This window comes from Culex pipiens, chromosome 2 (assembly GCF_016801865.2).
Source record: "Culex pipiens pallens isolate TS chromosome 2, TS_CPP_V2, whole genome shotgun sequence".
Lineage (NCBI taxonomy): Eukaryota > Metazoa > Arthropoda > Insecta > Diptera > Culicidae > Culex > Culex pipiens.
Window position 1 is genome coordinate 183,851,791 of NC_068938.1, and position 11,648 is coordinate 183,863,438.

The 11,648-nt window shown below is 37.9% G+C and overlaps 1 pseudogene; it reads right to left on the bottom strand.

The window, feature by feature from the left end:
- Positions 1-10,911: 10,911 nt before the first annotated feature.
- LOC120426722 (40S ribosomal protein S14-like) lies at positions 10,912-11,424 on the bottom strand (annotated as a pseudogene).
- Between the last annotated feature and the right edge of the window lie 224 nt (positions 11,425-11,648).

The window sequence follows — 11,648 nt, forward strand, 5'->3', positions numbered from 1 at the left end:
TTCACTAGCCAAGGAGTTCTTTTTGAATAAAAAACTGCATTTCGAGACTTTTTTGTACAGAGCTGCAAAACACTGCCTCCAAAATGCCTGTTCCATAATTGTGGGATGTTATTGTGCCTCCCACAATTGTGGAACACCTGAATTTAACAGATATTTTCACAAAAAAAATTATCAGACCATTTATAAAACATTAATAAACTTTAGTTTCATTGTTTCCAGTGTGTAAAGTCATTATTTTGTAGAAAGTATGTACTCCTGGAGAGAATCAAAGTTTGTTTACATCCGTAAGAAAAAAGTGTTCCAAATTTGTGGATTTCAAAGGTCAGAGTTTTCCTTCAAAAACTTGATATAAATTTAAAATTTGCAGTTGCTCGATACAGCATTCGAAAGATCGTAAAAAAGCTGTCAAATGAAGGTAAAAGCGAATCATTAAGATCAATCATTGATTTTCTATGATTTTTTGAACATTGGCCGATCTGTAAACTGTTCCGAATATGAGGGATGGCTGTACACTAAAGGAAACTATGTACGAAAACCCAGCCCAATTATTTGATCTTGAGGCTGATTCCAGTGACTGTAAAATGCAAAGAATTCATGTATAAAAAATATTTTTTGAATAATTTTTGAGTGTTTTCTATACTTATCAAACAAAAAATCTCTTGGAAGTTTTTTGCAGCACTTTTTAGAAAAATGTGTGTAACTCAATCCAAACATTATTTAATTTTTTTCTTTGTGTTCTACAATGAGTTTTACTCAATTTCGCACAACTTTCTAGAACAAAGCTAATTGGTTTACCCACATGCTGACGAGATACAGGCTTGGGATCAAATGTCCCCGGGGATCAAGTCTCCCCACTCTCCCCTAAATTCAAACTTGAAAATATGTTTAAACTTGGACAACCATAAGCACTACTGAAAAAAAAACAATCATTTTCTTTTTTATGCAAAATATTAACTTTAGGTAGATTTATCTCGTAAAATGTTCACTCTTTCAAATTCTGTGAGGTGCTTTTGAATTAGACTTAATATTTAAAATGATCGTGTGTTCAAAGTTTACAAAAATGATGATTTCAAAAATATTATAGAGGCATATGTTTTTTTCGGAATTTTGAGTATGCCAACAAATCGGGCGTCGAATTTTCATGAAATAAGTACAAATAGTACTCAATTTTCAAATGTCTCTCAGCTACTATTTATCCGATACAGAAAAAAATCGGGTTAACTTTGGATCTTAGCAATAACATATATATTTTTAAACTATTAATTCAAGACATGCATTGAAAAAGGGCCTTAATCTTACATAAATAAATCTTATGTACATAAGTCGAATCCTCATTTTTTTAGAACTATTTAACTTGGAACTTAAAAAAAAGTTTGAACTTGTGCAACAATTAGCACATTTTTGTAAAAAATGTGTCCAATTTTCCCGGGTTTTGAATTTCCCGGGAAACGGGAAACATATTTTTGAAATCCCGGGAATTCCCGGGATCCCGGGATTTTTTTTAAACATTCATAAAATCTATATTTTCATTATATTTGTTATGTTTTCAAGCTTAAAATCATAGAATCAGCTCAATTATATTAATTGGTGATAATCTACACTTCAATCTAAACATATACGACAGCTTTTAAATAGCTTAAGGGGTTACATAAATGTAAATCAGCATAAATGTCAGAGGTTGGTATGAGAACACATTTAAACTTTTTCATATCTATTTTCAAGACATTAAAATATATATTTTCATCTAACAACAAAATAAATTAGAAAACATTTGGTTGTACCGTTGCCGAGATATAACAATTTGAAGTCGGCAGTTTAAAAAATGGTTGCCACGATAGCGCAACACTGTTTTGATCAAATCGGCACATAATTTTGGTGAACACTCGTTAAACACTAAATCCGTGTGCCTGACGAAGGCCGATATTCAAAAAAGTTTACTTTTAAATAAGATAAAAATATTTTTATGTTTTTCATATAAAAGCTAGAGAGCTTTTGATTCTTGCATTTTCAAATACGCAAAATCCATAAATCGGGCATCGTCATGCACACGGGAGGTCTTGTGAGTCTTCTCCCTAATTTCAGCCAATTTGGTCCATCCTATCTTGAGAAAAAAATGTTCACAAAGTTTGACAGTTTGCTTAGCGCATGGCAAAATTTTGTGCTCATCATCTCTTACTCAGTTTAATAATGAAATATCTTCATGAAACTTTCAGGACTGATCATCTTTCAAGTGGATTTAATAAATTTTCTGTAATAAGTTTTTTTGCATTTTCTACATGTATGTAACCCCTTAAAACAAATTAAAAATATATATTTTTTGTTTTTTATTCTGCTTTGGCCAACTGGGGAAAACCGGGACTAAAGTCTGAATAGTTTAATATATTTTTCCAATTTTTAAAATTATTAATATTCATAAATGTAATAACCAGTCTTTGAAAAATATAGAGAGATAAATAAAAAATATTGAAAACACTAGGAATTTTGTGAATCAGTAAACTGTAAAATTTGTTTTTTTTTTTTAATTTCGGGAATTCCCGGGACAAATTTAAAAAAAATCCCGGGATTCGAAAATTCCCGGTTTTTGAAAAATCCCGGGATTTTTGTCCCGGGAATTCCCGGGATGGACGCACTATGTTTAGGCAACCATTTAAATTTCAAAAAAGGCAGATTTCGAAAAGAATTGCACAATGAATGTCTTTCCTTCAACAACAAGCTATTTAATTTGATATAGGCTAATGTAGGGGAGAGTGGGGAGACTTGATCCCCGGGGACACTTGATCCCAAGCCTGTATCTCGTCAGCATGTGGGTAAAACAATTAGCTCTGTTCTAGAAAGTTGTGCGAAATTAACTAAAACTCATTGTAGAAAACAAAGAAAAAAATTAAAAAATGTTTAGATTCAATTACACACATTTTTCTAAAACGAGCTGCAAAAAACTTCCAAGAGATATTTTTTTCTTTGTATTGATATGTATAGAAAACACTCAAAAATTATTAAAAATATTATTTTTTATGCATGAATTGTTTGATAAACTTATCAACTCCAAAACCCTTACGCATTTGATGTTAAATTTATCGTCATACTATTTTTACAATCAATTGTTTAAAAAAGTGCGTTTAGGGAGACTTGATCCCTGCATTTTTACAGTCACTGGAATCAGCCTCAAGATTAATTAATTGAGCTGGGGTTTCATACATAGTTTCCTTTAGTATAGTTGTACATAACTTACTGCAGTTTGAACCATTTTTCAAATGTTTCGTAAACAAAAATTTCCAGCTTTTGTAAACATGCTTAATTTTGGTCTAAAAAATAATATTTTAAGTTTTTAAATATTTAACATAATAAACTTGTTATATTTTGAACACAAACGTACAGGTTTTATGTGAAATTGCTGTAACTTATAGAAAATTAAAAGTTTGGATGAATAAGAAACATTTTGCTTAAGATTTCTTCAAAATGTTGAAAGGGGGATCAAGTTACCCCTAACATTTTTAAAATGCCGGTTTAAAATATTTTTTTAAAACGCTTGGCATGATTCGAAGAGTTCATCTGATGAAATATCCTTATTAGCCAAACATAGATGAATGTTTCATTGTTATCCGAGCATTCGTTGGTGAAGGTTGTCTGAATCAACATGACTCGTCGCGTCCCGGCGCAAAACGCCGGCAATATTGCCCTACCTGCGGCTCAAGCAGGCAAAAAAGTGGGAATTTCCAAAAGGAAGGTTGAGGCCTCGACTGATGGCCAAAAACCGGGGATTTCCAAGAGGAAGGTGCTTTTGGAAGTGACATCGAACAGCAAAAAGACGAAAAAGAGCGACGGTACTGTACCGATGGATGAGGAGGAGGAGAACTCTTCGTCGCACGAGGAGCAGCTATTGAAGAACAACAAGTTTGCTGGACTGCCTGACGAGGACCAGGTAGCGGAAGCAAAGGAGAATGAAGTGAAACAGCGAAAGGAGAAACTGCCTCCTTTTTATGTGCGGCAATCAGCAGCAACGATCGACTTTCGAGCGGGGCTGGTTGAACTTATCAAGTCTGGGAAAGTCCTAGGCAACATTCGTCTGTGTCAGGACGGATTTAAGGTGCTGGTGCAATCCAGGCAGCACTATCAACTGGTCAAGGATTACTTGACCGAAAACGAGGCGGAGTACTTTACCCATGATGTCGTCATGGATAAGCCGTTCAAAATCGTCGTCAGAGGTCTGTACGACATGCCAGTGGAGGAATTAGCTGCCGAGCTAAAAGTTTTGAAACTGGATGTGTTGGCCGTGCACAAAATGAGCCGACGCAACAAAGACATCAAGTACCGTGACCAGCTCTACCTGCTGCATTTGGCTAAGGGATCGACGACGCTTCCTGAGCTGAAGGCAATTCGAGCGGTTTTCAACATTATCGTGTCGTGGGAGCGATACCGACCAGTGCATCGTGACGTCACACAATGCTTCAACTGCCTGGGCTTCGGGCACGGAGGTAAGAACTGCCACCTAAAGCGTCGTTGCGCCAAATGTGGTACCGATGCGCACATCACATCCCAGTGCATCCAAGATTCGCTGGTGAAGTGCCTCAACTGCAACGGTGAGCACTCGTCAACCGACCGAAAGTGCCCCAAGAGAGCTGAGTTCGTGAAAATTCGGCAGCAAGCATCGACGAAGAATCAGCCTCAGCGTCGTAGAACTCCTCCAGCCCTGGTGGAGCAAAATTTTCCACCTCTTCAACCGCGACGCCAGGTCCCGAACTTGGCACCGTTGCCGTTGGATCCCAGGAAGAGAGCTGAGATGAATCATCCACGGCCGGGTTCCAGCCAGGAGCCGAGACCGCCACCACCGGGCTTTAGCCAGGAGCCAAGACCAACCCAAGAACCAGCAGTTGAGGAAAATGGTAATGATCTTTACACCTCAACCGAACTCCTCAATATTTTCAAACAGATGTCCGCTGCACTGCGTGGATGCAAAACCAAGACCCAGCAGATTGAAGTGCTGACCTCGTTCGTCATCCAGTATGGATCGTAGGTCCCTCAAGCTGCTGAATTGGAACGCTTGCTCCATTAGGAGGAAGAATTTGGAGCTGGTGGATTTTCTTCGCGAGAAGGAGATCGACGTAGCTGCCATCACGGAAACTCATCTGAAGCCCGGTGAAAAAGTTTATCTGCAAAACTACAAGATCGCGACACAGCTCGATAGGACCACCTCTGGAGGAGGAGGTGTGCTTGTCGCTGTTCATCGTGATCTCAAGCCACGCCGGCTGCCACACTTTAAGCTGGACATCATCGAGGCCGTTGGAGTGGAAATTCCCACTTCGGTTGGCCCAGTACTCTTCATTGCTGCATACTGCCCACGTCAGGTGAATTCCAGAGATGGTTCAGCAGCAAAACTGAAGAGCGATATCCAGAAGCTGACACGGCGGAGCGCAAAGTACATCATCGCTGGTGACCTCAACGCGAAGCATGAAGTTTGGGGCAACAGCAGGAGGAATCGGAACGGAGTGATTCTGCACAACGATCTGCAAAACGGATACTACAACGTGGTGAGTCCAGATCGTCCAACGAGGGTGGCCCGGTCTGGGAATCACTCAATCATCGACTTCTTCATTACCAATATGGCTGAGAACGTGGCTCATCCTGAGGTGTTTGAAGAGTTGAGTTCTGATCACTATCCGGTGGTTGTGGAGGTTGGAGCTTCCGTTACTCCGCAGCGGCAACCAACCCGGAAAGATTACCACAACGTTGACTGGCAGCAGTTTCAGCAAGTGGTCGACAGCAACATCGACTATGATCAACACCCGGAAACTTCTGCTGATATTGATCGTTCGCTGGAGGTGATCCAGCAGGCTATCAACCAAGCAGAGGCTGCCAACGTTCGGGAGGTTCCTGTTAATTTTAAGGTAACTGATATTGACGTAGATACTAAACACTTGATTAGACTTAGGAATGTTTATAGGAGACAATATCAACAGACTGGGGACTATGACAAAAAGATTTCAGTGAACAATTTGAACAAAATAATACAAGACCGACTTGACAATATCAGAAATCAAGAATTTTCAAAACATGTAAGCCAGCTTGGGAATTATTCAAAACCATTTTGGAAACTTTCAAAAGTTCTTAAAAACAAACCAAAGCCTATTCCTCCTCTTATTATTGAGGATTCTCCTTTGATTACATCCGAGGAAAAGGCAAATGCACTTGGGCTTCATTTTGTTAGTTCACATAATCTTGGCGCTTCCATGACCAGCCGTAAAGAAACATCAGTTGCCAATAGTATTTCAACAATTAATAACTCTACCTTTGAATTTCCTGCAGATTCCCATGTTTCTGGTGAGGAAGTCAAAGTTGCAGTTAAACAAATGAAAAATATGAAAGCTCCAGGCTTTGATAACATTTTTAATCTAGTGTTGAAAAAACAGAGTGATCAGTTCTTTCAACATCTAGCCAATATTTTCAATAAATGTTTGCAACTTGGTTACTTCCCTACCAATTGGAAACTGGGCAAAGTCATACCAATTTTGAAGCCTCAAAAAGATCCAACATCGCCAACAAGTTATCGTCCCATTAGTCTTTTGAGTAGTCTGTCCAAACTCTTTGAGAAGGTCATCTATTCAAGGCTTTTGGATTTTACCAACGATAATAATATAATTTTGAACGAGCAGTTTGGCTTCCGAAAGGGTCATAATACTGCTCATCAGCTTACGAGAGTTACTAAAATCATCAAGCAGAACAAGCTTGAGTCTAAATCAACTGCTATGGCTTTGTTGGATGTTGAGAAGGCTTTTGACAATGTTTGGCATGATGGTTTGATACATAAACTGTATTTATACGGTTTTCCAATGTATCTTATCAAAATTATCCAGCACTATCTTTCGGAGAGATCGTTCAAGGTTTTTCTGAATGGGATTGCTTCTGGATTATTTAACATTGATGCTGGGGTTCCCCAAGGAAGTATTCTTGGCCCACTTCTGTATAATATTTTTACATCTGATTTGCCTACTCTTCCTGGTAATGGTGTGTTGTCACTTTTTGCTGATGACACTGCCGTTATTTATAAGGGTAAAATAACCAGATATTTAGTTGGCCGTCTTCAAAAGGGTCTTGACGTTCTTTCCGAATACTTTGGCGACTGGAAAATTCGCATAAATGCAGCCAAAACTCAAACCATCATTTTTCCACTTTCCAAATCGGCCCGATTTGTCCCAAAGGATGATGTTTTGATTAAAATGAATGATGTTTCGATACCCTGGTCAAAAGAAGTTGTCTATTTAGGTCTCATACTTGACTCGAAACTTTTGTTTCGACAGCATGTTGACAAAATATTGAACAAGTGCAGCATTCTCATCAGGTGTTTGTATCCTTTGATTAACAGAAAATCAAAGCTATCTTTGAAAAATAAGTTAGCAGTTTACAAACAAATAATTTACCCCGTTATTGAGTATGCAGTACCTGTTTGGGAGTGTTGCGCTAGAACTCATAAATTGAAGCTCCAGCGTGTCCAAAACAAGGTACTCAAAATGGTTTTGAATGTTCCTGGCTGGACAAGATCAAGTGAGGTTCATGAATTAGCAGAAGTAAAAATGTTGGATCAGAAGATTCAAGAAAAATGTTTGAAATTCAGGGAAAAATGTGCTATATCTGAATACCCCTTGATTCAAGGATTGGGTTAGTTTATGGTAAGTTTAAGTTAGTTTTAGGTTAGGTTATGTTTTCTTAACATTTTTTTTTTCCTCATTGTACCTAGTGTTACAAAAATGATAAATCATATACTTTTAAAGTTAAGAAAATGGACAGTGTTTAAATCACGAAAAGCAAACTAAAGCTGAAGAGCCACAGCTGACCACTTATTATGTAAACCAAATGTAATTATTATAAGAAAGATTCAATAAAGTATATTTAATTCAAAAAAAAAAAATAGATGAATGTTTAAGCTTTCAATTCATGCAAAAAGTTTCTAGTTTTGTGAGAAATTGACAGAGTTATGTGCGATACAAAAAAAGGGGATCAAGTCTCCCCACTCTCCCCTAAATAAAACTTCATTTTTTTGCGTATTGGGACGAAAATTTTTAATAATTTTTTTTTCAGCTTCATGTTAAAAAATAAAATGAAAAACGAGATAAACAAAAATGTTTTGAAAAAACATGAATTCGGTGCAAGAAAAAAGTTAAACCAAATAAAAAAGTTAAAGTTTTTTTCTTCAGATTCTAGGGGAAATATACCCATTTTAATCACTCTAAGCCGTTCGACCAATTCTCACCACTTTTGCCGCTTTCCGCTGTTCAATCGAGATTTTCAGATACAATGGAGAGTTGCTGGCTCATTTTTATTTGATTTATTACTTTGCAACAGTCAAAAACACTTTATGAAAGCTGTAATTCATAGGCCGCTAATAGAAATAGGCTGAAAAAGGGTATAGTTCTCCTACGACAAGACCAATCCGTGCCTTCCATTTCATTAGGGTTTTTGTAAGAAATTTACAGCTTAAAACATTAGTTTAATAGCATAATGTGCGGTGAAGAAAAGCTTAACAGCTTATTCGTGATCAAAAACCAAACTCTGCATAACAAAATTTCAAACAAATTGTCGGAATAAAGTTCAACATAATAAATACTAACTTTGTTTTACTTTTAAATTTAATATAATAATTCCTCTTGATCATAGGTGCCTTTAACGTCTTCAATTTAAATTGTATTTATTCCAAACCGAGTGCGTACCTCAGAAAAAAAGTTTAAATTTTAAGCACTTTGTACGTCCAAACAACAGCAGTTTGATTTTCTGCCACTCTCTCTCTCGATTCAAGCCAAAATTGAACAGTTGAAGAAACGCATCAAACCAACAAACGTTCCCAAAACCGCACCACCACCTCGGAAAGTGCGTCAGGTTTTGGACCTCGGCAGAAGACATGACAGCCGGCACGCGTTACCTATTTTTCCATTGTTTCGGTGCCACAGAGGTGAAGGAGGATGAGGGTTGCACTTCCGCAAAATAATGCACTTCCTGCCACATCTGATGTTCCACGCAGTATAAAGCAAATTGCAGAGGTGGGAGGTAACGTCACGTCAGGGCACGAGCCCTTATAGGGTTTAAAGCTTTTTGGCAGAACAAAAGGAATTTAGAAGAAGAAATGCTAAATAAATGTAATAAATTTTAATGTTTATGATCTAAGCTCAAATACATAGAAAAATGATTTACAATCTCCCAAAAACTGAAAAATCTATCGAAAAAGATTCAAATTCGAAGGCTTCAACCCAACCCCAAAGGATTCACCCCCGATTCAAAAGTCAAAGCGATTTTCCCATCAACCGTATGTTCCTTCTCCAACCTGAAATTCCTCCCCTTCTGACGTTCCGAAGGCGTTTTGGAAATCATTGAACCCGAAATCGTTAACATTTTTCAAGACTGAGGGCGCACGTCCTCAACGCAAAGAACAAAAAAAAAGGAAACAAAATACTTTTATATACACCTCAGCCAAGAAGTCAATTGGGAATCTCGATTCGACCCCTGTTTGAAAAAAAAAAACCGAAAGAAAAAGCAGGAAAATCCAAAAGGTCCTAGCCTCAGCTCAAACACATGTGCCAAACGCCGAACACACGTCGCCCATTATGGCAAACCAAAGGGAAGGGAATAAGTTTGAACAAAAAAAAAAAAATACTTTGAGGGTTCACCCCTCAAAACGACCGCGCGTGGAGGTCCTTTTGGCGAAAACCAAAAGCATAATGAATCCAGAAGGGTCCTTGCCCGTCTAGAGGTCAACCGACGTACGATTCGAGCAAAGACGAAAAAAATCAACGAATATTCATTTTTCGAAAAATGTGGTTATCAGCGCTTGACAATCTTTATTGCTGGTGCCGAATGTCGGTTTCGATTCAGGGCAGGCCCCTTGGACAGGACCCCTAAGCTGTGTGCCAAAAACGGTGGCACGTGTGTGTACGCCATGCTGGGCATCGGAAAGGGAGATGCCATGTGGTAATTAGTAAATTAGTAAATTAAAGCTTGCAAGGATCTTGATTGTTTTGTGTTTGGAGGGCTTAGGAAAGGGAGAAAATATGTCGGATCCTTTGGAGTGTTAGAATTTTGAACATGTTGCTTTTCATTTTTCAATTCATGAACTCAGCTCAAGAATTTATTAAAATGTCATTGTAATAAAACATACAAATCAAATAAAGCAAGATAGCTTTGCATATTTTAAAAATCAAGTTAATCCAACGAATAAAAATAGTAGTTCTCAAGATTTTCGCAAATTCTTTTGCGATTTTTAAATTTGTAATTATTTATTTGGCAGAAACTTTGTTCATAAATTCCCAACGTCAAAAGAAGCAATTTTGCTTCTTCAGGTTTTCCATACAAGTCTCCATACAATTTTTCGTGCTTGTCATACAAAATGCGTATATAAATATAAGCTTACCCAAGTAACCGCGGGACTGTATAAGGTAACATTAAATCCCCTCTATATCAACATATAATGTTTGCCTATAGAGTCTCTAAACTTTATATTCACTTTATACGCATGGGGGTAAAATTGAGTGGCGAAGTCTAGAGTTGATATAAAGTTATACCGTGGTAAAACGTCAAAGTACTACTTTACCGACAGTATTTTAAATAGAAAAATAAAAAAACTTTGCGCGCAGCTCTCTCTCTCTCTTGGGAGAGAATTTTCATGCTGGGATGACGATTTTAAAAGTTTGTTGGTTTATTTGCTGTGTTTCTCCACTTTTGAGATTCTAAGCTGTGTGTTGGGAATGATGTACTGAGTTGTCTCACCGAGATGCCCTGCGCTAGCCGTCTCGTCCGTCCTGAAATATGTTTAATTAGATGATTTTTGTCGACTAAGTCTTCCTTGAGGAACCACTTCATTTTATGCAGAAAAAAACGAGAAAACTTGTCAGGTTAAAACACAGCATTTATTAACTATTACACTACAAAACACTACCAAATATTCACAAAATTCACAATAATCATCGAAGAACAGCTCAGGGCACGGAGCGCCGATCCCGGGGTATTGGTGCAGTTTCCGCCGATGGCACGCAGCTTAATGTGCAGCGTGGTGATTCCGAGCGACTTGCACTTTTCGGCGATGTCCTGCGCGGCCAAGATAGCGGAGTAGGGCGAGGCCTAGTCACGATCGGCCATGGCCTTCATGCCGCCGGTTACGCGCGAGATCGTTTGCTTGCCTGAAAGATCCGTGACGTGAACGAAAGTGCCGTTAGAGCTGGCGTAGAGCAAAATCTGGACCTCCTTTTTTCAGTTTTGTTTTTGCAGGAAGCCATCGCAGTTAGAAATTTGTCTCATGGGACGAGAAAGAGCTGTTAATGAAAAAGAGAATAATTTAATACTGAGCTCAGCTAACTAAGCATAATTAACTCACATTTTTATAGCCGCCGAACATTTTTTCCTGCAGCAATCACAAAAAATACCACGAAACTGCCAAACACTTATTACCCTCACTAGTGTTGAGTTAGTGTTTTGAAACATTTTAAGAAATGTCAAAATGTGATATAACATTAAAGGCTTACTTTACAGTGATATATAAAGCTTACCATTAATGTTTTGAAACATTATTGGGCTAAATGCTTTGAAACTTTAATTGGCTGTTCTATATGTCATTATACAGTAGTTTATAATGGTTCAAGCTACAAATGTTTCGAAACATTTGGAAAGACTAT